Source organism: Eriocheir sinensis, chromosome 58, assembly GCF_024679095.1.
Source record: "Eriocheir sinensis breed Jianghai 21 chromosome 58, ASM2467909v1, whole genome shotgun sequence".
Taxonomy (NCBI): domain Eukaryota; kingdom Metazoa; phylum Arthropoda; class Malacostraca; order Decapoda; family Varunidae; genus Eriocheir; species Eriocheir sinensis.
Genome location: NC_066566.1, coordinates 3,435,178 through 3,462,677, shown reverse-complemented (window position 1 = coordinate 3,462,677; position 27,500 = coordinate 3,435,178). Strand labels below are relative to the sequence as shown.

General features: G+C 43.7%; 1 protein-coding gene across 6 annotated transcripts in view; it reads right to left on the bottom strand.

The window, feature by feature from the left end:
• The window catches only part of LOC126985045 (transient-receptor-potential-like protein), a 104,909-nt gene that overhangs the window by 66,355 nt on the left and 11,054 nt on the right, over positions 1 to 27,500 (bottom strand). The window lies entirely within an intron of this gene.

Sequence of the window (27,500 nt, the reverse complement as noted above, 5' to 3'; positions counted from 1 at the left end):
GATGGTACTGCGCAAGGGAGTGAGTTAGAGAGCTGTTGGTGATGGGGAGGAAGTGCAGTTGAATGAAGAATGATTTGGTGAGTGAGTGAGTGAGTGAGTGTCATATGTTTGAAAGGGGAAATGATTTGATGGACGGGGTTAAAGGACGGACTGAATAAAGGCGTTGATTTAAAGGATGGATTGGAAGAGTTAAAGACAGCCAGAGAAGGAAGGGCGTGTATGCTTGAGAGATAAACGATTTGAGAATGGGATCAAATCAAGCAGGGATTGATTAGCTGGAAGTGATGGAAGGATGAGATTGGAATGAAGTGCAAAGTTAAGAGAGGGCGTGACTGAGTGAGTGTTGAAACTGGAAAGAGAAAGGGTGTTAAGGGAATGAGGGAGCGCGCAAAAAAAAACGTAATTGATGGTATGAGAAAGGATAGTGAGTTTAAGGAAAGGGGAGTGCAGGTAAAAGATGGAAGGATAGAAAGAAAGTAATGGATTAGGAGAGGATCACAATGACGAAGGTTAAAATAGAAAGTTAAAAGAGAGGATGGTAGAAAAAAAGGAGAGAATGAGGTGGTTTGTAGGAGAAAGAGAAGAGAGGATGGAGGGAGAAAGAAGACAAGAAAAGGCGTAAAGAAGAAGAATGGAGAGAGAAAAGAATGGAAGGAAGGAGTTACGTGTTTGCGAAGAAGAAAATGAAGAAAAAGAAAGCGATGTGGAGAGGAAATGTGTGAAAGGAGAGAGAAATGGAGAAGCGAATGACGAGAAAGAGAAGCGAAACGAGAGAAGGATATGATGAAGAGGGGAGAGAGGGAGGAAAGAGAATGGAAGTGTAGGTAGTGAATGGAGGAAGAAGAAGAAGAAGAAAAGCATGGGAGGAAGAAATAGGAGACTGTGTGTGTGTGTGTGTGTGTGTGTGTGTGTGTGTGTGTGTGTGTGTGTGTGTGTGTGTGTGTGTGAAAAATATCATTAGCACACATTAAATATAAAAAAAACTCAAATAAAATCTTCATATAATGCATCAGAGAGAGAGAGAGAGAGAGAGAGAGAGAGAGAGAGAGAGAGAGAGAGAGAGAGAGAGAGAGAGAGAGAGAGAGAGAGAGAGAGACCAGCGTGTGTGTGCTTTACGCAACATTGCAAGAGATTTAGCGAGAAATAAAGAAAGAAAAGAAAGAATAAGAGAGAGAAAGAGAGAAAAAGAAACACAAGAGGAGAAGTTTTAAGTGTTGCAGAATCCAAGCGAGATGCACTGAACACGAAGTCATGCACGAGAGAAAAAGAAAAAAGAAAAAAAGGGAAATAAGAAAAAAATTAATGTGGAAAATTTGCATAGTGAATTTTTCTACTCCTCTTTTCTTCCTTCTCTTCCTCCTTCTCCTCCTCCTTCTCTTTTCTTCTCTTCTTCTCCTCCTCTGTTTTTGTTGTTCTAAATGTTCTCCTTTTCCTCCTCTCTTTCTTCTCCTTCCATTTTTCTTCTTTTTTCTTCCTCTTCTTTCTCCTCCTCCAGTTCCCTTTCATTTTACCTCCTTTTTCTTTATTTTCTCATTCTCCTCCCTCCTCCTCCTCCTCCTCCTCCTCCTCCTCCTATACGCTGGAAAAGAGACCCATTCGAGATATGATACAGGTGTTCAAGTACCTTAAGAACTTCAGTAACGTCAACCACTCCAAGTTTTGTGAGCAACAGTCTAACTTAAGAACTTGAAACAACGGTCTACATATTCAAGCGAGGCGGTGTAATACAGATATTGGCAGGAGTGTTTTTCTCAGACCAAGTCATCTCTCAGAAGTAGTAAATGCGAATTCCATCAACTCCTTTGAAAATCGAATCGACCGTCATTTCATTGCGACAGGAGTAAATTAAATACCGAAGTGCTTGCATCTGCTCTGCGGGAACCAAGTGGCGGTCGAGCAGATTCAGTCACCAGAACGGGCAACCTCGTAATGAGCCAATATGCTGTTTGTTGCCTCCATTTACATGTGTCAATGTTTCCAGGTTTCCTCCCTCTTTCGTACTTCTAAGTGTTCTTATAAAATCTTCTTACGGTTCTTTTTCTTTCCTCTTTTTTTTTTCCTCTCTTCTTCCTCTTCCTTCTCCATCTTTTCTTTTTTTTCCCACATTTTTTCCTATATTATTTCCTCCTCCTCCTCCTCCTCCTCCTACTCAGCCAAGCGTGAAGTCAAGTGAAGATTTAATATTTTTTTCCTCATTAACTGCGGAGTGAGTAAAATTAAGCTCTAAATTTTCATCGTTATTATTATTATTATTATTATTATTATTATTATTATTATTATTATTATTATTATTATTATTATTATTATTATTATTATTATTATTATTATTATGATTAGTCGATACAGAATCCAATCCCTTTGTGGCTTCGTGACCTATTGACTTATTAATAATCTTGATGTGTATCTGTTTTTATGTTCCTTTAATCTCCTTTGTTTTGTCTTTTTTTGTCTTTTTGTCTTTGTTTGTTTTGTTTGTGTCTTGATAGTGTGTCTTATTATTGTTTTCATTCGTGGTGCTCCTGCTTTTCTTTTTCTCCTTTTTTTTTGGTATTTTTCTTTAACTCTGCTGAGGTATCATAAGCTTTTTTTGCGGTATTGGAATCATGACTCATAATCGTGACAAAAAGTTTAAAGGGCTATGGGCCAGTTTCACAGTTCCCCATGATGGGTTAGTAAGCTCCCAAACCAATACCAGAGCCTTCGAAATTTCCTTGTATAGTGTCTGGTGTTTGTATTTAAGTTCACAAATTTGATGAAACTGTACAGGAAAAGTCTTGTGTATTTAGTGTGGCAGCGAAGACCTCACCATTTTGGATTGTATGGGATTCTATAGTTTGGTTCGGGCTGTTACGAAGACACTGTGTTGGACTGTGAAATCGGCTCTATATCTCTGGAACTAAACTACCCAGAGGTGTCTACTTTCTTGCATCCTACACTTCAAACATTATTTTATAAGGTTTTGGGAGATAATGAAACAATTCTGAAAAAAAACTATTTATTTGAAAACTTTGAAAAAATTAAGTCGCCTGTAATGCCTTTTTTTTGTGGGTTTCTGGTTATTTTGTTCTTAATTTGCGTCTTTTTCTGTTGTTTTCTTGCGATTGTTTTTGTGTTTTCTTGTTGTTGATATTGATAGTGCTGTTTTTTTTCGCTTTTGTTGTTGTTTGTCTGTCTGTGTGTGTGTGTGTGTGTGTGTGTGTGTGTGTGTGTGTGTGTGTGTGTGTGTGTGTGTGTGTGTGTGTGTAGGAGTATATGTGTGGACGGTTCTGTCTGTGTGTGTGATGGGGTGGGTCGTCTGTGTGTGTGTGTGTGTGTGTGTGTGTGTGTGTGTGTGTGTGTAGGAGTATATGTGGGGGCGGCTCTGTCTGTGTGTATGTGTGTGTGTGTGTGTGTGTGTGTAGGAGTATATGTGGGGGCGGCTCTGTCTGTCTGTGTGTATGTGTGTGTGTGTGTGTGTGTGTGTGTGTGTGTGTGATTGCGTTCCTGTGCCTCAGTGGATAACTTTTTTTTTGTATCGAACTTTTTTTTTCCTTTGTTACTATTTTTTTATTACTCTTTTTCATACCAATAATTTTTTGATACTTTTTTCCATAATTTTTCTTTGCTTTTTCCTCGTTTTTTAATACTAATATTTTCCCCGAGTTTGTTTATTTCCATTTTTTTTATTTACTTTTATTTTCAGTCTTTGCTCTCTTTAGATTTTACGTTTTCAACCTCATTTTTTATTTATTTTCCACGTTTTTTAATTTATTTTCAACGTATTTTTTTTATTTTCCACGTTTTTATTTATTTTCCACGTTTTTTATTTATTTTCAACGTTTTTTTATTTATTCTCCACGTTTTTATTTTATTTTTCACGTTTTTTATCTATTCTCCACGTTTTTTTTAAATTTCCAAACCTATTACTTATAATTTTCCCCTTTTTTCCCCTTTCCACCACCCCCAAATCGGTTACCTGTATTTTTTCCCCCTCTCACGCCTTTTCCTCTCTCTTTTTTCCTCATCCTTAATTGCGAATCTCGACGGTCGGACTTTTTCCTCTTTATTTCAACGTCCGATATATTTTTTTTTGTATCACTTTGAGAGGAGAAGAAAATAATCCGTTTTAAAAGTCGTATTGAATGCATTACAGTTTAGTGAGTCGTCCATTTGTCATCGAGTGTTGCGTGATGGATATTGCAATTAGTGAGAGTTTATTATTATTATTATTATTATTATTATTATTATTATTATTATTATTATTATTAGCGTTAGCCTTGTTTTTATTATTTTATTCCTGGTTTTAGAAGTATAAGTAATAGTAGTCGTAGTTATAGTAGCAGTAGTAGTAGTAGTAGTAGTAGTAGTAGTAGTAGTAGTAGTAGTTAAGTAATTAGAAGAAGCGAAAGGAAAAGAGAAAGTACAAAGAAAAAATATTAGCAGAATGAAAAGAAATCGTAGTAGTAGTAGTAGTAGTAGTAGTAGTAGTAGTAGCAGTAGTAGTTGTAGTAGTAGTAGTAGTAGTTGTAGTAGTAGTAGTACCGGAATTAACAGAAAAAAGAAAAGAAAAGCGAAAAAAAGAGGAGAAAGTAGAAAAGAAAACATACCAACAAATAGAAAAGCATAAAAAGTATCAGTATTAGTATCAGTAGTAGAAGTTACATCACCATCATCATCATCAGCAGCAGCATAGCATAGCATTGCCACAACCCGGAATATCAGTCGGCGGAGCGCACAGACCCATCGCCCAAACAATAACACTAATACATGGGCCAGGCTTTTGATGGATTGGCCGGGCGCGACATTGTATTATTTCTGGTGAACACGGGGAGGGAGGGAGAGGGGGGGAAGAGGGGAGAGGGAGGACAGAGAAGACAGGGGAGGGGAAGAGACAGAAGGGGATTGGTACGAGGGAAAGGGGAGAGGGGAAAGAGGAGAGAGGGAGGACAGAGAAGAGAGGGGAGTGGAAGAGACAGAAGAGGAATGGTAAGAGGGGAAGGGGACGGAGGGAGATAGAAGAGGGGGAAGTGGAAGAGAGAAGCGGAGAGATGGTAGAGGGAATAGGGAGAAAGGGGGAGGGAGGGAGATAGAAGAGGAGGAAGGAGAAGGAACAGAAGGGAAATGGGAGTGTTTGTTGTATTGGAGGGAGAGAGAAAGGAAAGGGAAGGAAGGGGAAATTAGAGAAGAGGTAGAGGGAAGAGGAATGGTGAGGAGAGAAGAGGGAGGAGAGGAAAATGGGAGGGGAAGAGAAGGGGAAGAAGGGAATAGAAAGGGGAAGGGAGGGAAAGAGAAAGGGGTATGGAGGAAGGGAGAGAGATCGTGAGAGGGAGGAGAGAAAACAGAGAGAAGAGGGGAATGGGAGTGTGTGTTGGGGACAAGGGAAAGAAGGGGAGGGGAAGGGGGAAGGGAAAGTGGGGGAGGGGAACAAAAGGGGGAGGGGAGGGGGGGAGGGGGGTGTCGAACCAAGGGCAACCAATCAAACAGTTCGATGGCGACACTCGATTGCCAATGGTGGGGAGGGGGGAGAGGGGGGAGGGGAGGAGGGGGAGGGGAGGAAAAGGGGGGGAGGGAGATATTGATGCAAAGAAGGAGGTGGAGGAGGAGGGGGTGGTGGTGGGTGGATGTGGAGAGAGAGAGAGATAGAGAGAGAGAGAGAGAGAGAATGAGAGAGAGAGAGAGAGGAAAGGGAGGAGGAGGAGGAGGAGGAAGAGGAGGAGGAGGAGGAGGGGGGAAGCTTTAATCCCCTTCTCTTCCTCCCTTCCCCCTTCTCTCTCTCTCTGCCCTTCCACCTCCTTCCCTTCCTTCCTTCCTTCCTTCCTTCCTTCCTTCCTTCCTTCCTTCCTTCCCTCCCTCTAGTCACCTTTCCTTCCCTTTACCCTTTCTTCCCTCCAACCTTTCCCTTCCTTTCCTCCCTCTCTCCATTCTGTTCCACCCTTTCCTCCCTTTCTCCCTTCCTCTCTCACCTCCTCCTCCTCCTGTCACACCTCCCTCCCTTCATCAATAAATCCCTCCCTTGCTCTCTGTCTCTCCTTCCCTCCCTCCCTTCCCCATGTCTGGCGTCAAACGGGTAGCATTTCGGCTATTCACCTCAAAAGAAGTGAAGGGAGGGGAGGGGAGGGGAGGGGTGGGAGTGACACAAGAGGGATGAAGATAGACGAGGGAGAAGAGAGGAAGGAAAGAAGGAAGGAAGGAGAGAGAAAAGAAATACTGAAGAGTCATTGCTTGTGGACGCTTGATGAGGTGTGTTCAGTGTAAGGGAATGTTACTACTACTACTACTACTACTACTACTACTACTACTACTACTGTTGATGCTTCTGACAATAATAATACTGGTAATGGTCATAACAGGAGAGGCACAGACGTACGAACACACATTCTCCCTCATTACGTAATTGATATCTATTAAGCTGATTAAATTCCCACTAACCACCATTGTGCCTCTCCCCTTCTCTCCCCTTCCCTTCCCTGCCTTCCTTCCCCTTTCCCCTTTCCCCATTTCCCCTTCCTTTCCCATACACCTTCCAGTTTTTCCTCTTTTCCTCTATCCACTCCTTCCTTTCTCTTTCTTTCTTTCCCTTCCCATCGCTCTCCCTGTCTTTGTTCATTCCCTTCATATTCCCCTTCCTTCCCCTCTATTCCCCTTCTCTCCCCTCCTCATCCGTTCATTGCATCCTATTCCCTTCCCTTCCCTTCCCTTCCCTTTCCTTCCCTTTCCTTTCCTTTCCTTTCCTTTCCTTTCCTTTCCTTTCCTTTCCCTTCCTTTCCTTTCCCTTCCTTCCCCTTCCCTTCCCTTCCTTTCCTTTCCTCCCTCCCCCTCCCTGCCTTCCTTTCCCTTCCCTTCTCTTCCCTTCCCTCTCCTTTCCTTTCCTTTCCTTATTTTCCCTTCCCTTTCCTTTCCTTTCCTTTTATTCTATTCCATTATCTCCCCTTCCCTGTCTTTCCCATTCCTTTCCTCTCTTTTCCTTCCCTTTTCTTTCTTTTCCTTTCCTTTTCCTTCATTTCCCTTTCTATTCTACTCTTCGTTCCCCTATAGATCTTTCTCTCCCTTCTTCTTCCCCTCCCTCTTCCTCCTCTTTCCTCTCCCCTCTCCCCTCTCTACTCAACTTATCTTTCCCCGTGTTGAATAATAATAATAATAATAATAATAATAATGATGATAATGATAGCTTATTCCCTCCCTTCATCTATCTCTTTTCCCTTTCTTCCCCTCTTCTTTCCCTTTCCCCTCATTTCCTCCCCTTCCCTTCTCCCTTTCTTATTTTACCCTTCCCATAATCCTCTCCATTCTTCCCTCTCCTCTGTTCTCCTCTTTCTCCTTCTACACCTCCTTTTTTTCCCTCCTTCCTTCTCCTCCTCCTCCTCCTCGTACCCTCTTCCCTTCTTCCCTTCTCCTATCATCCTCAACTTTCCTTTCCCTCCTTCCTTTCTTCCTTCGTATCTTACTCCTCTTCTCCCTTATCGTACCCTTCCTCCCTTTCCTCCCCCCCTCCTCCTCCTCTTGCTCTTCCTCTTCCCCTCCATTAGCCCCTCTTCAGCCAGTTAGGCCCATCAGTGAAGGGAAGACATAATTCAACTCTGAGGGGACACGTTTGCTACCTGTTTAACTTCGTCCATCACCTGCTAACTTGTGCCTGTCTCCTCCTTCCTCTTCTTCCTTCCCCTTCCTTCCCTTCCTTCCTTCCTCCTCCTTCTCCTTTGTTTCATTCCTTCCCTGTCTTTATTTCTTTCTCTGAGTTCCTTTCCAATTGTTTCCTTTCCTGTTTTTACTGTTTTTCTTCGTTTCCTCTCTTACTTTTCTTTGCTTCATTCCTTTCTTCCTCTTCCTTTTCTTTCTCCTCCTTCTTTATTTGATTCCCTTCCTTTATGCCATCACCTGTTAACTTGTGTTCCTTCTCCTCCCTCTTCTTTTCTTCCCCTCATTCTCTTTTCCTATCGACTTTCTTCTTCTTCTTCTTCTTCTTGTTTCCTTGTCTTTATCTCTTCCTTTCTCCGTTTTTCTTCTCTTTCTTTGTTGTCTTCCTTTCCTCTCTTTCTTTTCTAACTTTCCTTCCCTCTCTTTCTTCTTGTTTTCTTCCCTCTTGTTTCCTTTCTTCCTCTCCTTCTTTTCTTTCCTTCCTTTCCTTCCTTTCCCTTTTTCCTCCCTCTCTACCCCTTCCATGTTTCCTCTTTTCCCTCTCCTTCTTTCTCTGTTTTCCTTTTCTCATTCTCTTACTCTCCTTTCCTCCTCTTACTTTCCTTTGTTCCTTTTCTTTTCCTTCCTACCCCCTCTCTGTTTTCCCTTCCTCATTCCCCTTCCTATAGTTTCCCCTCCCCTTCTTCCTCTCTTTCCCCTACCTTCTCTGTCCTTGTTCCTTTCCTCCCTCTCTTCCTTCCTCTGTTTTCCTTCCCTCCTTCCTTTTTTCATATTTATGTTATTTTCTCATCTCATTCTTCCCTTTTTTTCATCCCCTCCCATTTCTTCTCTTCCAAATTTATCACAAGACGAAAAGGAAAGAAGAGGAAAGAAAAGAAAGGGAAAGGAAGGAAATGAAGGAAAGTATAGATGGAGGAAAGGAATGTCAAAAGGATGCGGGACAGTAAAATGAAGAAGAGGGGGACGAAGAAGGGAGGAAGGGAGGAGAAGGAAAGGAATATCAAATGGAAAGAATTAGGAAAGTTAGGAGGGAGAAAGTTAGATAGGGAAAGCAAGAGAGAGAGAGAGAGAGAGAGAGAGAGAGAGAGAGAGAGAGAGAGAGAGAGAGAGAGAGAGAGAGAGAGAGAGAGAGAGAGAACCATTAACAGATATCAAGGAAACAACAACAAAAAAAGAAAAATAGGAGATAGGGGAAAGAATGGAGGAGACGATGATAGAAATAGAGAAGGAAAGAGTTGAGAGAAAGGAAGGGAGGAGGAGGAGGAGGAGGAGGAGGAGGGGGCCAATAACAACACAATCGGTCTCTCCTTTACCCTCAAGAGAATAAATTAAGTTTGAAATTGGGACCGCTTCATCACAACACCCCCCCCCTCCCCCCCTCCCCCTCCCCTTTCCTTCCCTCCCCCCCCTCTTTCCCTCCCTTCCCTCCCTCACTCCACATATCCTTCCCCTCTTCCCCCCTCTCTTTCTTACCTCTTTCCCTCCCTTACCTCCTCCCTCTCTCCCTCTCTCCCCCTTCCCCCCTCTTTCCCTCCCTTCCTCCCTACCCCCCTCCATATATCCTTCCCTCTTCCCCCCTCTCTTCCTTAACTCTTCCCTCCTCTCTCCCTTCCTCCTTTCTCTCCCTCCCTCCTTCCTTCCTCTCTTCCTCCTCTCTTCCTTCCTTCCTCCTCCTCTCCTCCCTCCTTCCCTCCCTTTCTCCTCCTCTCCCTTCCTCCTCTCTCCCTCTCCTCCTTCCCTCTCCTCTTCCTCCTCTTCCCCTCCCTCCTTTCCTCTTTCCTCCCTCCCTCCCCCCTCCTTACCCCTTCCCCTCTTTCCTCCTCTCTCCCTTACCTTCCTCTCTCCCTCTCTCCCCATTCCTTAACTCTTTCCTCCCTTTACTTCTTTCCCCTGTTCTCCCTTTCTCTCTCCTTCCTTCCTTTCTTTATTTTTTTCCCTACTTTCTTTCTCTCATTCTCTCCCTCCTGTCTTTTCCCAGAGGTCATTCCCCTCCGTTCTTTTTTTCTCCCTTTCCTCTTTCCTTCCTTCTCAACTTATTTTAATTATTTTTCATCTTCTTTTTCTCTCCCCTTCCGACCTTCCTTCCATTCTTCCCTCCCTTCTTCCTTCCTTCCTTCCTTCCTTCCTTCCTTTCTTTCTTTCTTCCTTTCTTTTAACTTCCTATTCTTTCTTTCCTTCCTCCCCTGTTTCTCATATTCCATCGTCCTTTCCTTCCTTCCATTCTTCCCTCCCTCCTTCCTTCCTTTCTTCCTTCCTTTTAACCTCCCAGTCTTCCTTTCCTTTCTCCCTTGATTCTCATATTCCATCCTCCTTTCCTTCCTTCCCTTTCCACTATTTGCTGTCCTTTCCCTTTCATTCCCTCCTTCTCCTCTTCTTCTTCTTCTCTCCTTCCTTTTCCATTCTTCCTTCTCACGCATATGTTCTGTAGCGAGTAGCGAGTAGGGATTTATATATAATTTTTTTGTCGTGAATTAGCATATCTCGGCCTATGGGATTGATTTGTGTGTGTGTGTGTGTGTGTGTGTGTGTGTGTGTGTGTGTGTTTGTAGTACGGATCAAAGGATTACATCAACATTAATATACGCCGCTCATTTCCATGTATTTGTAACGTATGCCAAAGGAAACAGGAAAACAGATATATTGGTTGAAAGATTATACGGTACAAAAGGAATGAAAAGTCCAGTTCGTTTTTATTTTTTATTTCGGTCTAGTAAAAAAATTGCGGAGGTAGAAATGGAAAGAAAAAAAGATAAATAAGTTAGCGGGCTCTTTTTTTTTTTTTCTTTAATTCTTCCTTTCCTGTACAAATTTTATGTCCTATTCGTCTGGGAAGAAGGTGGAAGGAAGGAAGGGAGGGAAAGAAGGGAGGAAGGTGGATGGGAGTGAGAGAATGGAGAGGGAAAGGAAATTAAGAAAAAAACAAAGAAACTAATGAAGACAAAAATGAAAAATAAAACCAGAGCTAAAAAGTAAATATCCAGTTCGGTGACGTCCTCTTCTTCGGCCACTACAAAAAAAAGGAGAAAAAAAAAGTCCAGTTCGGCGCGCTTCCCTCTTCCTCGGTCCCTCCAAACACACACACTTCGCAAAACAAGTCCGCAAGAGAGAGATTTCGATTTGAGTTCGGGAGCCGAGATCGACCTGGCACCGGACTCTCCCTTATGCAAAACAGGCTCCCATTGGTTCCTTCCTGAGGGGGGCGGGGCTTAGAGTCTCTACGGGCTTGCTGATTGGCTGGCTGACTGGCTGGCTGGCTAGGTTGGGAAGGAGGAAGGAAGGAAGGGAGGGAAGGGAAAGGAGGTAGATGGAAGGAAGGAAGGGAAAGAAGGAATGGAGAAGGGAAGCCAGGAAAGTAGAGAATGAAGAGGGAAAGAAGGGAAGGAAGAAGGGAAGGTTTTGGAGAAGGAAAGGAAAGAAGGGAGGGAGGGAAAGAAGGGAGGGATGGAATGGAGAAGGAAAGGAAGGGAGGAAAGAAAGGCAGGGAAGGAAAGAAAGGAAGAAGGGGAAAGGGGATGAAGGGAAAGGAGAAGGTAAAGAAGGAGGAGAGGCAAGAGAAGGAAAGGACAGAAAAGGAAAGGAAAGAATAATGAAGGAGAAAAAGGAAAGGAAAGGATGGAGAAGAACAAGAGGAGAGAAAGGAAGGAAAGAAGGTGGAGCGGCAAGGGAAAAGGAGGGAGGGAAGGAAATAGATCGACAAGGAGGAAGAGAAAGGAGGGAGAAAAGAAGGAAGATGGAGGGAGAAAATGAGGGAAACAAAGGAAAAGAACAAGGAGGAGAAGGAAGAGGAAAAAGAAGATAGGATAAGAGGGAGGGAGAGAAGGAGAGAAAAAATGAAGGAGAAAAAAAACTAAGGAAGAAGGTCACGAGGAAGGGAAAGAAGAAGAGAAAGGAGGAGAAAGAGAAGAAAATGCAAGCGGGAGGGATGGAAGGAGGGAAAGGAGAAGAAAGGAGGGAGAGAAACGTAAAAGGAGGAAAGTAGAAAGGAAAGGAGAGAGAGAGAAAAGTGGAGGAAAGGGGAGGAGGGGAAAGGGAAGGTAAAAGGGAGGGCTCAAGGGAGGAGGGAGGGGAAACTTGGAGGAAAGGGAGGAGGAAGGGAAGGGAAGGGCGGAGGAAAAAATGAGGGAGGGGAAATGAGAGACAATGGAGGAGCCCTTGGGATTAGTGTTAGAAGAGAGAGAGAGAGAGAGAGAGAGAGAGAGAGAGAGAGAGAGAGAGAGGGAGAGGGAGACAGACAGACAGACAGACAGACAGACAGGCAAACAGCTAGATAGACAGACAGACAAACAGGCAGATCAATAGCATAGTTCAGACAGACAGACAAAAACAATACATATACGAACAACAACAAAAACAGGACGTGATCTATACAGGAAAGTGACCTGATCCATACTCCCTCCACCCTTTGCCTCCCTTCCCTTCCTCTCCCTTTCCGTTTATTTCCTTTCTCCCTCTTTTTTCTTTTCCCTCAAACCATTAATCTGAATGTTTTTTTTTCTTTTTTTTGGTCTGTTTCGTTATTTTTTTTTATTTTCTCTTCTCTCCATTTGCGTTCCGTTAGTCCTTTGCTTTTCCTCCCTTTTCTTCTGTCTTTCCTTTCCTCCTTTCTTCTTTCCTCTTTTTCTCTCGTTTCTTGACTGTTTCCTCTTTTTTTTATTCTTTCAATTCTTACCTCCGTCTCCCTTCATTTATCTTCCTCTCTTCTTCTTCTTCTTCTTCTTCTTCTTCTTCTTCTTCTTCTTCTTCTTCTTCGTCTTCGTTTTCTTGTTCTTGTTCTTGTTCTTGTTCTTGTTCTTCTTCTTCCTCTTCTTCTTCTTCTTCTTCTCTCCATCGCCCTCGCCTTTTCCTCCTTCCCTTCCTCTTCCTCTTTCTTTTCTCCTCATAATATTTCCTTTCTTTTACCTCCTTTTCTGTGTTTTCTTTTACTCTTTTCCTCTTTCGCTTCCCTTTTCACTCTCTCCTTCCTCCTCCTTTCCTTCCGTTCTCTCCCTTTTCTCCTTTTCCTTATTTTCCCTTTCTTTTCCTTTCTCTTCCTTCCTTTACTTCCACACAAACATGATTACCCCAAGAGAGAGAGAGAGAGAGAGAGAGAGAGAGAGAGAGAGAGAGAGAGAGAGAGAGAGAGAGAGAGAGAGAGAGACCGCTAGCCTTTGATGAATGATGCAAAACTATTAAAACCAGAATGAAGAGAAAGAAAGAAAATAAAACAAGAAATAAAAGAAAAAAGAAAGGATGAGGGAGAGGAAGGAAGATTAAGAAAGAAAAAGCAAGGAAGAAAAAAAGAAAGAAAGAAAAATAAGAAAATGAGAGTACATACGATATTATAAACACACACACACACACACACACGCACACGCCTTAATGAGCGGCCCTCGGTATTTAGGCGCATATTAGCTGCAGGTGTGGCCTAACAGGTGTGTGTACGAGGCCATAAGGCAGGTGGCGAGGCAGGTGTGTGGGAGAGAGGGCCGAGGTGCAGGTTTGGGAGCCGCTAAAAGGGAGACGTGTGTGTGGCAGATGTGTGGCGGGAAGGTGTGCAGGTGTGTATAACAGGTGTGGGATGAGGTGAAGGCGTAGACAGATAGACAGGTAGATAGGTAAACAGGTAGAGACATTGGAAGGAAAGAAGGTGGAACGGGAAGGGGCAAGGAGGGAGGGAAGGAGGGAGATAAACAAAAAAGGGGAGAAAAAGAGGGAAAGAAAGAAAGGGAACAAGGACGAGGAGGAAAGGGAAAGTATAAGGTTGAATAAGAGGGAAAGAAGAAGGAAAGAGAAATTAAAAAGGAAATAAGAATAGACAGGAAGAAAGGAGGAAGACAGGGGGAGAAAAGGAGGGAAAGAAAGGAAGAGAAAAAGGACGAGGAGGAAAGGGAAAGAATAAAGTTGAATAAGAGGGAGAGAGAGAGAAGGAAAGAAATTAAAATAAAATAAAATAAAAATAAACAGGTCCTTCAGCCATCTCGAATCTTGTCCTCATGAAACGTCTTAACAAACTCGCTATCCAAATATGACAATTAGGTTAGGTTTAAGGATTTTTTTTTTACAGCAAAGGAGGCAGCTCAAAGGCACACACACACACACACACACACACACACACACACACACACACACACACACACACACACACACACACACACACACACACACACACAAAAAAAAAAAAAAAACAATAATGAAAAAAAAAGCCCGCTACTTGCAGCTCCCAAAAATATTACACAGTGGCCAAAAGAGAGGTCATTTCCGGGAGGAGAGGAGACATTACTGACTGTTTCCTTATTTCCCTCCATCGGTGTTAATAGCGAGACCTTCTTTCATAGTATTCATTGACAGCAACGTTTTGTCATGGTACAGTGATCTCTGAGGTCATGTCATGGTGAAGATGCAGTATATATTCTCCTGAACCGTTAATATATTCATAGGTTACTTTACGTTATTATTTTATTTTTCGTGTTTTGTCTTGGAATAATATAGTCACTGTGAAGCGTTATTGGCAGGGAAATTCCACCGTGGGAGACTAGATGGTGGTTTCTCTTGTCATTTTCTGTATTTTACGTTATTATTTTATTTTTGTATTTTGTCTTGGTATAATATAATGTCATTGTGAAGCGTTATTGGCAGGGAAAGTCCACCGTGGGAGACTAGATGGTGGTTTATCTTGTCATTTTCTGTATTTTACGTTATTTTTTTATTTTTGTGTTTTGTCTTGGTATAATTCATTAGTATAATTCATTGTGAAGCGTTATTGGCAGGGAAATTCCGCTGTGGGAGACTAGATTGTGGTTTCTCTTGTCTCGTTTTCTGTATTTTGAGTATCGGGCTTTTTTTTTTAACATTTATTACCTTTTTTTATGCCCTTGAACTGACTCTGCTGTAAAAAAAAATTAAAAATGTTTAGCCTTGAATGTCACCTCTCCCATACAAAGTGTCACGCAGCACAGAGCCAAAACGAGGTGACACAACAATCCATTCACTCCCCGCTTCTATTCTGCATGACACACTAACCCAACCCCACCATTGTTCTGCCGTATATTGAGGTATTTCCCAATCTATCAGAAACACTTCCAATAGTCTTCGAACTTCTCCAACTCTGAAGCCAAGTTGTTGTTTAGGCAAGTTTCGGTCCGGTACAACTTCGGGTCCGCCACACCAAGTTCTAGGGCAGTCTTATTTAAACATTTCGGCGCTCACGTTCACACATTTGACAAGGCTTTCATGGGAGTTGAGAGGCTTTCCACGGATAATTTTTTTTTACAACAAAGGAGACAGCTCAATGGCACAAAGAAAGGAAACAATAATAAAAAAAAGCCCGCTACTCGCTGCTCCTACAAAAAAGAATCGAAAGAGGTGGCCGAAAGAGAGGTCAATTTCGGGAGGAGAGGTGTCTTGACCCTGGTGGTAGTCTGATGAAGCTTCTGTACCATGAACGTAAAAACACACTTCTAAGATGTAGATTAATTTATTTTCTGCCCTTTGGAAACAGCTGATGTGCGAGGCAATAGCGTCTGAGAATACCAACCAAATTTCGCCGGTTAGCGTTCTTGGTGGGGCCTGACGGTCGGCCCCAGTCCACTGTGGCGCAGGCAAGTTTTTATAGTGGTGCCATCTTGCTTCACTCATGCTGCCCCACGGAGCTGATCTTGAATCCTCTTTTAGTGAGAATCTACAGTCCGGATTGATAGGTGGTCTTAAGGACAGCATGTGGGTAGTCTTAGGCCACTCGGCGATGACTGAAAAATTGTTGACTTCTTCGTAGTGACGGGCGGGATGCGAATCTTCGTCTTCCAGGACGCTGCGCTCCCAAGTTGAACACACGGCCACCGCCTCCCCATTCCAACCATCGCCGAATGTCCTAAGGTTACTCACGTGCTGCCCACCCTTTAATCAGCCGAACTGAAGTGGATTCTGTCGTGGGGAACACCGGTGGGCAGCGTGGACCCAAAGACTAATCATAGAATTTGACTTAGCGTGGACCAAGCAGAGATGAACATGATGACCGTTAATGTGCATACTCTTCTGTACCGCCAACGGACTAACGCCAACCACTATTCACGATAAAGAATCACCTACTACCTCTGTTCACAACAAAGACGAGCCTGCCAGCGGTGTTACAGGGTCGGACACACAACAAACAAACCCCCAAAACAACCCAAGCTGGCTTGAAGACCTGTAAACATATGGACCATCAGTCGGCAAAGCTGCAGAAGAACAAACAACGTGAACACAAACACACACAAAAACACAGACACACAGACAAACAAACAAACAGGTGTAGGTGTGGGCGTGGGGGTGTGGAGGCGAGGTGGCGTGAGGTAGAGTGGATGTGGTCAGACATGAGACAAGAGAGACAGGTGAATCGTGAGTGCATTCGAGCGAGAGAATGAGAACGTTAGGGAGGGAAGGAGGGAGAGAGAGAGCGAGAGACAGGTAAAAGACAGGTTAGCGCCATGAACATAACCAGAGCCAGGATGGACAGGTGTCGCTGGTGGATGCCGGATCTTTGCTGCCCGTCTCGCTGATCCTCCTGCCCCTGGTGGAGGTCAAGGTGGAGGTGGGGGTGGTGGTCGGCCTCCTCCTCCAGAAGCGGCCTCCAGCTGACCTCCTCCTGCGAGAGGCTCTGGTGGAGGGAAGGAAGGTGGAAGGGTGATGGACACGGACACTGGGAGGTGGAGCGGAGGGTAACGGGACGTGTGGAGACATGTGGAGAGGAGACATCTGGACAGGTCGAAAAGTGAAAGTGGAAAAGAAAGAGGTAGATAGGTCGGTGGACGTGTGGAAATGGGGAGGAGGTGGAAAATTGAATGTGGAATTGAAGGAGAATGATAGGTAGCTGGATATGTGGAGATGGGAAGTAGGTGAAAAAGTGAAGGTGGAAGTGGAGGAGATTGATAGATATGTGGACAGGTGGAGATTGGTAGTAGGTGGAGGAGGAAAGGTGGAATGAAGATGAAGAAATAGATACTTGGAAGGGACATGTGGAGTGGAGAGGAGGTGGAAAAAGGAAGATAAGAGTAAAAGTGGATAAATAGGTAGATAGCAGGGCAGCAGGACATGAGTGGAAGTGATTAAGTGGAAAAAGTGAAGGTCAAATAGAGAAGATAGGTAAGTGGGTGGAGATGTGGAAACTGGAGTAGGTGGAAGAGTAAGGGTGGAACTGGAGATAGGTAAGTAGGTGGAGATGTGGAAACTGGAGTAGGTGGAAGAGTAAGGGTGGAACTGGAGATAGGTACTTAGGTGGAGATGTGGGGATGGGAGTAGGTGGAAGAGTAAGGGTGGAACTGGAGATAGGTACTTAGGTGGAGATGTGGAGATGGGAGTAGGTGGAAGAGGGAAGGTCGAAATGAAGATATGAAGATAGGTGGAATGTGGAGAGGTGAAAAAAGTGGTGGAGGAATGATTGAGATAGACAGATAGGTGGTTAGGTAGTTAGCTAGATGAAAAAGTGAAGGACATGGAGGTCGATAAGTAGATTCGGTTCATAAGTAGGTGGAGAGAGGAAGGTGAATGGTATGAACAGTGAACAGTGGATAGGTTGTGAATAGGTAACAAGGTGGAAAGGTTAATGAATGGGTTACGTGGAGGGATAACAGATAAGGACTGGGAGGTAGACAGGTGAATGGGTAGACAGGTAGAGAATGAAGGTAGGCAGGTGAGAGGAAATGAGACAGGTCAGAATAGGTAAGAGGAGACAGGTAATGACGTATGCAAGAAGAAGAGGGCAAGAGAGAGAGAGAAAGGACAGATATATAGATAGAGAAGAAAGAAGAAAGCAGGAAGCGAATCAGAACAGGTAATGGAGATCAGGCAGGTAGGGAGGTAGGTGAAAGGGAAAGGGGAGTAGGTCAGATAAGGTAAGTAAGTAGGTGAAAGGGAAAGGGGAGTAGGTCAGATTAGATAACGAAGGACAGGTAGAGATAGGGAAGAGGGAAAGAGGTGGAGAAGGGCCAGAATAGGTAAGGAAAGGCAATTAAGAAGGTAGATAGGTAGGTAGATAAAAGGAAAAAAGAAGAAAAGGTGAGAATTGGTAAGGAAGGGCAGGTTAGAAGATGGGTAGGTAAAAGGAAACGAGGATAAGGGGCACAACAGGTCAAGTAGATAACATAAAAGAAGAAGTAGGTTAAAACAGTGAATAGAGAACAGGTAAAATGGTAGACAGGTAAGTGAACAAGAAGAGGAAGAGGATCACGGGGATGGAAGAACAAGTCGACCCAACGAACGAAACTCGAGTCGAAGTCACACCAACCAGCAGCAACGGACGGGACACAGTGGGCGGGGCTTCGTTTGGGGTGGGTGGGGTGGGTGTGAGTGTGTGACGCCGCGGATGACGTCACCAGGTGTTCGACCAATCGCATTAGTCAATCAGGTATTGGCGGGGGTAATCTTTATTTCATTAGGTTTTCAATTATAGAGGAAAATGCGTGTGTATAATAGAGAGGAGACACCCCCATTGTGTGCTGAGGCGTGTTTTACTGTCGCGTGTGTGTGTGTGAATAAAGAGAGAGAGAGAGAGAGAGAGAGAGAGAGAGAGAGAGAGAGAGAGAGAGAGAGAGAGAGAGAGAGAGAGAGAGAGAGAGAGAGAGAATTAGTAGCAAATGGATGAAATCAGTTAAAGGAAAGGAGAAAGAGAGAAAAAGTTAGAGAGAGAGAGAGAGAGAGAGAGAGAGAGAGAGAGAGAGAGAGAGAGAGAGAGAGAGAGAGAGAGAGAGAGAGAGAGAGAGAGAGAGAGAGAGAGAGAGAGAGAGAGAGAGAGGAGAGAGAGAGAGAGAGAGAGAGAGAGAGAGAGAGAGAGAGAGAGAGAGAGAGAGAGAGAGAGAGAGAGAGAGAGAGAGAGAGAGAGAGAGAGAGAGAGAGAGAGAGAGAGACTCGGGGGCAGGCACGTAGCAACTCACTGGTTCGTATAAATATTTGTAGGATTTTTTGTGACGTAAAAATTTACGTTCGAGCAGACTTTGTTTACCTGGCTTGGGCGGCTTAATTCGGCTCACCTGGGCGTGACGCGGCGCACCTGGCCAAGACGGAAGGGGAGAGGGGGAGGAGGAGGAAGGGGGAGGTAAGGGGATGAGTCTACAGGCCTTTTTATTATTATATTGTTGATGTTTTTTTTTTGTTTTTCTGCCTTTTATCTTTTTGTAGGTAGGTCAAAGGGGGGAAGGGGGGGGGGAGGTAGGGGGAGAGTCTACAGGTGTTTTTACTATTATTGTTATTTTCTGCCTTTTTTTCTTTTTATAGGCAAAGGAAAGGAAGGTGGGGGGAGGGGGGGGAGGGAGGAGATGGTGGGTGGAAATCTACAAGCGTTCATTTTTTTTTTAGTTGTTTTCTGTTTTTATTTTCATCGACAGTTGTTTGTTTTGATTGTTTTTGTTTCGGCTTTTATTAGATTGTCTCGTTAAACTTTGTTCGTTCTTTGATGCTTTGGTGTGTTTCTGTGTCATGTGAGCAAGGGCTGTTGTTGTTGTTGTTGTTGTTGTTGTTGTTGTTGTATTGCCTGTCTACACTTCTTATCATCGTGCTTCTCCTAGTCGTGTTTGTTATCTATCGTCCGGAGGGAGTGTTATTGATGTTATTGTTATTGTTGTTACTGTTACTGCTATTGTTGTTGTTAGGATTTACTGGACTGACGTAGTGATTGGATTATTGACGGCTAAATTTTGTTCTGTTGCATTGCTGTTCCCAATACTATAACTGATGATGATGATGATGATGCAACTCGTACTACCAATGCTACTATTTTATATTTATTTACGATCTGCCTATCAAGCCCGTAGGTTTTCTTGTTGGGGCCAGATTGTCAGCCCCAGTCCGTTATAGAAGCGCCATCTTGCTTAGCTCATGCTGCCCACCGGAACTCATCTCATACTCTCTCAAAATATAATCTAGTGTCCGGGTTAATAAGTGGTCTGCAGGAGAGTATGTGGATCGTCTTAGGCCACTCGGGAGCTTGTGGAGTCTGGGCACTGGCGGAACGCGAACCCACATCCACCGCTCCCTCACGCTAACCACTCAGCCACCGCATCCCCATACTACTACTACTACTACTACAACAATGACATACTAAAACTTTTACTACGCACCAACACCACACTATTGACCGCGGGTGGCAAAGGAATGTGACGCTAGGAGCCAAGCGTTACTCCCACACAGCATTCCTTTACATATTGCATGAGGACACGGCGAGAGTGGCTGAGGACGAGGCGAAAAGAATAATAAAAGAGAGATATACGAAAACCATAGCAGCAGTAGTAGTAGTAGTAGTAGTAATAGTAGTAGTAGTAGTAGTAGTAGTAGTAGTAGTAATAGTAGTAGTAGTAGTAGTAGTAGTTGTGGTAGCGGTCGAGCAGTAATAACAATAACACGAGGGACAAAACACTTTTCAATAGATCTCCCTCCCCCTTTTGTTTGGGTTCCCGGGGCGAGAATATAGAAAACGGGATTTTTGTTGACCAGCTTTTCCATCCATTTGTGAAGGTAATTGACAAATGTTATTTTATGCACGTGCTCGCGCGACCCGCATAGCCACTTTTACCGGGCCGGGAGAGAGAGAGAGAGAGAGAGAGAGAGAGAGAGAGAGAGAGAGAGAGAGAGAGGGAGGGGGGAGGACCAGACGAACAGACGCCGATAGATACACGCAAGTAGATGATAGATGAATTGGAAGGTAGATAGAGAGATACATACATTATGAGAGAGAGAGAGAGAGAGAGAGAGAGAGAGAGAGAGAGAGAGAGAGAGAGAGAGAGAGAGAGAGAGAGAGAGAGAGAGAGAGAGAGAGAGAGAGAGGCGAAAAGAAACACAAACAAACATGAACAGACAGATAGATTGACATATAAAGAGAGAAAAAAATGAGAAAGATAGATACAGATAGATAAATAGATATATAGACAGATAAATAGATAGATATAGAGTGTGAGAGAACAAAAGTGTATGTGAGAGACAGAGAGGGAGAGACAGAGACAAGGACAGAGTGAGAAAGATAAAGAGTGAGAGAGCGAGAGAGATTGATCGCAAGCAAAGGTCTTACCACCACCAATATTGATTCCCGAACACCTGTGGCATCGTCTACCTGTGCAAGCGACCTCACCTTGTCGCTCTCACCTGTCCCGCCAATGTTCACCTTCCCTGGCCCATTCCCACTAATTAGGCAGCCACCTGCGCGCCCACTCAGGTACTCAACATCACCCGAAGCGCATCCTTACCTGCCTCCACCTGTCTTAATTAAGGATTCACCTGTTCCCGTGTGTGTGTGTGTGTGTGTGTGTGTGTGTGTGTGTGAGAGAGAGAGAGAGTTTCTTTCTCTCTCTTCTTCTCTCTCTCTCTGTTTCATCGTTGTTATTCATTGCAGTAGATTGGTCCAATTAATCTCTTAACTTACGGTAATTGAGAGAGAGAGAGAGAGAGAGAGAGAGAGAGAGAGAGAGAGAGAGAGAGAGAGAGAGAGAGAGAGAGAGAGAGAGAGAGAGAGAGAGAGAAAAAGATAATCGTTGAAATGTATTATGCATAGCTCCGTCGTGTAACTTGAACGCATATTTAGAAATACACACACACACACACACACACACACACACACACACACACACACACACACACACACACACACACACACACACACACACACACACACACACACATTCAGGACTGAACGCTGTAATATCCTTAATAACGTGTGTGCGTGTGTGTGTGTGTGTGTGTGTGTGTGTGTGGTTTCATAAGAGAGAGAGAGAGAGAGAGAGAGAGAGAGAGAGAGAGAGAGAGAGAGAGAGAGAGAGAGAGAGAGAGAGAGAGAGAGAGAGAGAGAGAGAGAGAGAGAGAGAGAGAGAGAGAGAGAGAGAGAGAGAGAGAGAGAGAGAGAACTCGTGCGCACCAAAGTAATTCCAGATTCTATTATCACTACTTCCTTTCCCTCCATTAACCTCCTCCTCCTCCTCCTCCTCCTCCTCCTCCTCCTCCTCCTCCTTCTCCTCTTTACCACACCTTAAATTTCTCTTCGTCTACCCATCTGCTACTGCTTTTCTTCTCTTCTTCTTTCTCCTCCTCCTTCTCCTCCTCCTTCTTGAATATAGTTATGATTTTCCTCTCTCTTCTTTATACCAGCATTCCCTTCCAACTGTCTTATCCACTAACCTATCCTCCTCCTACATTCTCTATCTCCCATACACTCATTTTTTCTTACTCCCTTTTCTCCCCTTCTCCCCTGCAAGCTCTACTCGTTCTCTCCCTTTATTTCCTCTACCTCCGTGCCCTTCCTACATACCCTCCCTTGCCTACCACCGCCATACAAAACTAATTCTCCCTCACACTTTTTTTATCTCCCCTACCTATATCATCCTCCTACCTTCTCTCTCTCCCATACACTCACGTTTCTTACTCCACTTTCTCCCCTTCTCCCCTGCAAGTCCTACTTTCTCCTTCGCTTTACTTAACCACCGTGTTCTTCCACTTCTTCTCTCCTCCTTTCCTTCCACCTCCTTACTATGTCCTCTTCCACCCTTCTCCCTTCCACTCTACAGTTCTTTCTCTTCCACTCATACTCTCCCTCCACTACCGAAGTCTTCCACTCTCCTCCACCCTTTCCCTTCTTCCTTCCACCTCCTTTTTTTCCCCATTCCACCCTGCAAACCCCAATCTTCCCTCCCATCATGTTGTCCTTCTCTCTATCCCCTCCCTTTTTCTCCCCTCTCCTCTCCCCTCCCCCCTCCCCCTCCCTTCTCACCCTTGTTCAACGGGGTAATTACAGGTCGTCCCATGCAGCGGAACCTAATGGCTGCTCTCTCATTTAAAGGGCTCGTGGGAAACAGTGCATGGAACTTTATTTTGAGAGAGAGAGAGAGAGAGAGAGAGAGAGAGAGAGAGAGAGAGAGAGAGAGAGAGAGAGAGAGAGAGAGAGAGAGAGAGAGAGAGAGAGAGAGAGAGTAATCCGTCTTGTATGTATAAAGAAAATAAGGAAAATAGAAAAAAAGAAAGAGAAAAAAAAGAAATTGAAGTGAAATGCCAAAATAGATATATAGATAGATAAATAAAGAGATAAAGATAGAAAGAGAAAGTAATCAGGAATGTGTGTGAATGTGTTTGTGTGTGCTTATGTATCAAGAAAATAAGAAAGATAGAAAGTAAAACAGGAAGAAAAGAGTGAAGAAGAGAGATGCTGAGATAGATAGATAGATAGATAGATAGATAGATAGAGAGAGAGAGAGAGAGAGAGAGAGAGAGAGAGAGAGAGAGAGAGAGAGAGAGAGAGAGAGAGAGAGAGAGAGAGAGAGAGAGAGAGAGAGAGAGAGAGATGCATAATTAACTTGCAGGTAAGGTTGAGAGTTCACCTGGAATCGTCCGCCTAATAAGTTGTGAGATACCTTTATTACCTGCTTGATAATGAGACAGGTGCGTGGCGGGCTTACCTGTCTAAGCTAAATTGTATTACCTGTGTGTGTGTGTGTGTGTGTGTGTGTCCTCCTCCTCCTCCTCCTCCACTTATCCAACATGATCATTATTTTTGCCGAGAGAGAGAGAGAGAGAGAGAGAGAGAGAGAGAGAGAGAGAGAGAGAGAGAGAGAGAGAGAGAGAGAGAGAGAGAGAGAGAGATCTACATAAAATTACGCTAAATACATACGAAGCTGGCCATTGTCATAATCCTGAAAATGCGAAATAACCTTATAAGTGCAGAGAGAGAGAGAGAGAGAGAGAGAGAGAGAGAGAGAGAGAGAGAGAGAGAGAGAGAGAGAGAGAGAGAGAGAGAGAGAGAGAGAGAGGCTGGGATGCGCTGTGACAATTTTAAGCCCGTCGATATGTCTGTCGTTTCAGTGGGGGAAATATTTCGCTGTTTTTGAAGTTTTTTCTTTCGTAAGAGTAACAGAAAATCCATATATCGACGTCCTGGAGAGAAGCGGCCGTGATGGAGGAGGAGGAGGAGGAGGAGGAGGAGGAGGAGGAGGAGGAGGAGGAGGAGGGGGGGGAAGGGAGGGGAAGATGATGACGATGAACGGGAGAATGAAAACTTGCAATAATAATAAAGAAGAGAAAGAAAAAAATAAACATGAAGAAGAAATTAAAAAAATACAGAAAGAAGTAAAAAGTAAAGATAAAATAAGGAAAATTAAAAAGATGAAAGGCTGAATAAAGAAAAAAAAGAAACCGTCATACCGTAATGGGTGATGATGATGATGATGATGATGATGATGATGAGGAGGAGGAGGAGGAGGAGGAGGAGGAGAAGGGAGTGTAAAGTTGATGAAGAGAAGGATGAAAACAAAAAAAAATAATAATAAAAGGATAGAAAGGAAAATGGAGACAAAGATGAAGAAGCAGAAGCAAAATAAAAATACAGAAAGGAAAAGAAGGAAAACTTGTAATAATAATAATAATAATAATAATAATAATAATAATAATAATAATAATAATAATAATAATAATAATAATAATAATAATAATAATAGAAAAAAAAAGTAAATTATGACGAACACGAAGAAAGAGAAGCAAAATAAAAATTACTGAGAGACGTAAAAATAAAAAAAATATAAATAAAACAAACAGAAAAAAGGGAAAAAGTTAAAAAAAAAGGTTCAAAAATTACTGGAGCATCATATGACACAGTTTTCACCTCGTCTTTTTTATGAAGGGACTTAACTAGAGCATAAATGTGTGTGTATATGTGTGTGTGTGTGTGTGTGTGTGTGTGTGTGTGTGTGTGTGTGTGTGTGTGTGTGTGTGTGTATGTATGTATGTGTGTGTGTGTGTGTGTGTGTGTGTGTGTGTGTGTGTGTGTCCTCATTATAGACCTTTGAGTGAGAGATTATGTGAGTGCGTTGGCCATGCTTCCTGCGAGAGAGAGAGAGAGAGAGAGAGAGAGAGAGAGAGAGAGAGAGAGAGAGAGAGAGAGAGAGAGAGAGAGAGAGAGAGAGAGAGAGAGAGAGAGAGAGAGAGAGAGAGAGAGAGAGAGAGAGAGAGAGTAAAAGTTGATGTATAAAACTTTCTTGCCTATGATGGAAAAGGACATACTATTTTTATCATCATCATCAGTAGTAGTAGTAGTAGTAGTAGTAGTAGTAGTATCTGAGCAATTGGAATATAATCAGATCCTCTTTCCCTTTCCCTGATTAATACTCAAACACATAAGAAACCCGAGTTTATTTATATTGGCGGAAAGCAAACGGTACCTATGATGTTATGAGATGAGCGGGGAGGGAAGAGTGGAGCCGGGCGGAGGGGAAGTGAAGTCGGGCAAGGTGGGTCCGTAGAGTGTGCGGAGAAGGGGGAAGGCGAAAGTGAATTGATACAAGAGGAATGAGGAAGAACAGGACTGATTCTTGTTTTTGGTCTTATATTCTTCTTTCCTTCCTTTATTCCTCTTATCTCCCTTCTTTTTTAATTGCTTTTTATTCTACGTTGGGTTGTTATTTTTCTTATTTTTCTTGTTCTTCATTTTTACGTCTCCTTTTTCCATTACACCTTTGATCTCCTTTGTTATTTCCTCGCTGTTTTGTTTTCTTGCTAGCCATCTATCCATGCGTCTATTTGTCTATCTATCTACCTATCTAATCACCACCACCATCACCACTAACATCATCACCTTATCATCATCATCTTCACCATTTATCGACGCAGTCCTTCTCCTCCTCTTCCCCTTCTCTTCCTCATCACCACCACCACCACCATCATCACCGTCACCATCACCACCTTCGAGTCTGACATTTGCAAGGGCGCGGAGTCTGACGAGGGCGCGGGACGGACGGTCAGTCAATATGCGAAGGGCGAATCCGAAGTTGACAAATCGCGCGATGAACTTCATGACTCGACCCGAAGTTCCCGGTGACAGAGAGAGAGAGAGAGAGAGAGAGAGAGAGAGAGAGAGAGAGAGAGAGAGAGAGAGAGAGAGAGAGAGAGAGAGAGAGAGAGAGAGAGAGAGAGAGAGAGAGAGAGAGAGAAAAGAAGGAAGGAAGGAAGAAGGAAGGAAGGAAGGAAGGAAGGAAGGAAGGAGGGAAAGAAAGAAGGAAGGAAGGAAGGAAGGAAGGAAGGAAGGAAGGAAGGAAGGAAGGAAGGAAGGAAGGAGAGAGAGAGAGAGAGAGAGAGAGAGAGAGAGAGAGAGAGAGAGAGAGAGAGAGAGAGAGAGAGAGAGAGAGAGAGAGAGAGAGAGAGAGAGAGAGAGAGAGAGAGAGAGAGCAAACTAGAGCAAAATGACTTACGAAGGAGAGAAGAGGAAGAAGAGGAGGAGTATGAAAAGAAGGGGAGACGGGAGATAGGAAGAGGAGGAGTGAAGAAGATAAAGGAGGAAGACGAGAAAGAGAAGAAGGAATAGCAGAAAGAGGATAACAAACAGAAGACATAGGAGAAGGGGAAGGAGAAATTCGATGAAGATAAGAGGAGGAGGAGGAGGAGGAGGAGGAGGAGGAGGAGGAGAAGGAGGAGGAGCGTGTGTGTCAGCTTGTCATCTCTTGTCAAGGGGAACATGGAGGTTTGTGTATTGAACAGGTGTGTGTGTGTGTGTGTGTGTGTGTGTGTGTGTGTGTGTGTGGGAAGCAGGTGTGTGTGGTCAGCAGGTGTGTGGAGTCAGTGGCAGGTATAAGGTCCATTCACCTGTTAGTGACTACCTGGAAGCTGAGGTTGTGTTGTGTTGTTGTTGTTGTGGTGGTGGTGGTTGTGGTGGTGGTGATGGTGGTGGTGGTGTTTGTCCTCATCTTTTCTTTTTCCTTTTCTTTATTCTTTACTTTCATCATCATCATCATCATTTTCCTATTTTATTTTCTTGTTCGTGTTCTTTTTCTTCTACTTCATTATCATCATCTTCATCTCCATCATCATCATCATCTTCTTCGTCATCGTCTTCGTCTTCGTCTCCTTCTTTGTCTTCGTCTTCGTCTTCTTCTTCTTCTTTTTCTTCTTCTTCTTCTTCTTCTTCTTCTTCTTCTTCTTCTTCTTCTTCTTCAACTAAATCTTATTCCCAATCTTCGTCTTATTCCTGTGGCTTCTTCTTCAGTCCTCCATTCCTAATCCTTATCCTTTCTCTCTTCTTTTATCTCCTAATTCCATTGTCTTCTTTTTCCTACTCGTGTCCTTCCTCTCTCTCCTCATTCCCTCCCGTCATTCTCCTTTAACCCTATTACGCTCTTTCCTCATATTTCTCGTCTTTTCCATTCTCTAATTTACTCTTTGCTTTTCTGATTTCCTTCTCATCCTCTTCCATCTCCCTCTTTTTCTTTCTTTCATCTTTCGTTTCTTTCGTCTCCATTTTTCCTCGTTCCCCTTTTTCTTCTCTTTTTTTCTTATTTCCCCTTTTGTTTTTTTTCTTTTCTTTTCATTATCTTTTTTTTTTTCCTTTATGCTTCTAATCCGATTGCTCTTCCTTCTTTCTCTCTTAAACGTTACCATAATTGGAGTAATGCAAGAAGCTTTAAGGCGGAAAGAGAGAGAGAGAGAGAGAGAGAGAGAGAGAGAGAGAGAGAGAGAGAGAGAGAGAGAGAGAGAGAGAGAGAGAGAGAGAGAGAGAGAGAGAGAGGGGGGGGGTGATGGGGAGGTAAGGAGAGAAATACATTCACCCGGATTAAGAAATACTTTAGGATGCAGAGAGAGAGAGAGAGAGAGAGAGAGAGAGAGAGAGAGAGAGAGAGAGAGAGAGAGAGAGAGAGAGAGAGAGAGAGAGAGAGAGAGAGAGCATTTATGTGGAATGACGGGAGGAAAGGAGAGCAGAAATGTGTGTTTTAAGGAGTGACTGGGAGTGGAAGAGGGGAGAGGGGGGGGAAGAGGGGTGAAGGAGGGGAGTTGGAGAGGGGTGAGAGGTGAGGGAAGAGACGAGTGTTTATATGAGAGGGGAACAAAAAGCAAGGAGAGGGAATAATGGGGAAGGGGGCAGAAGGAGCGTAAGAGAGAGGAGGAGGAGGAGGAAGAGGAGGAGGAGGAGGAGGAGGGTGAAG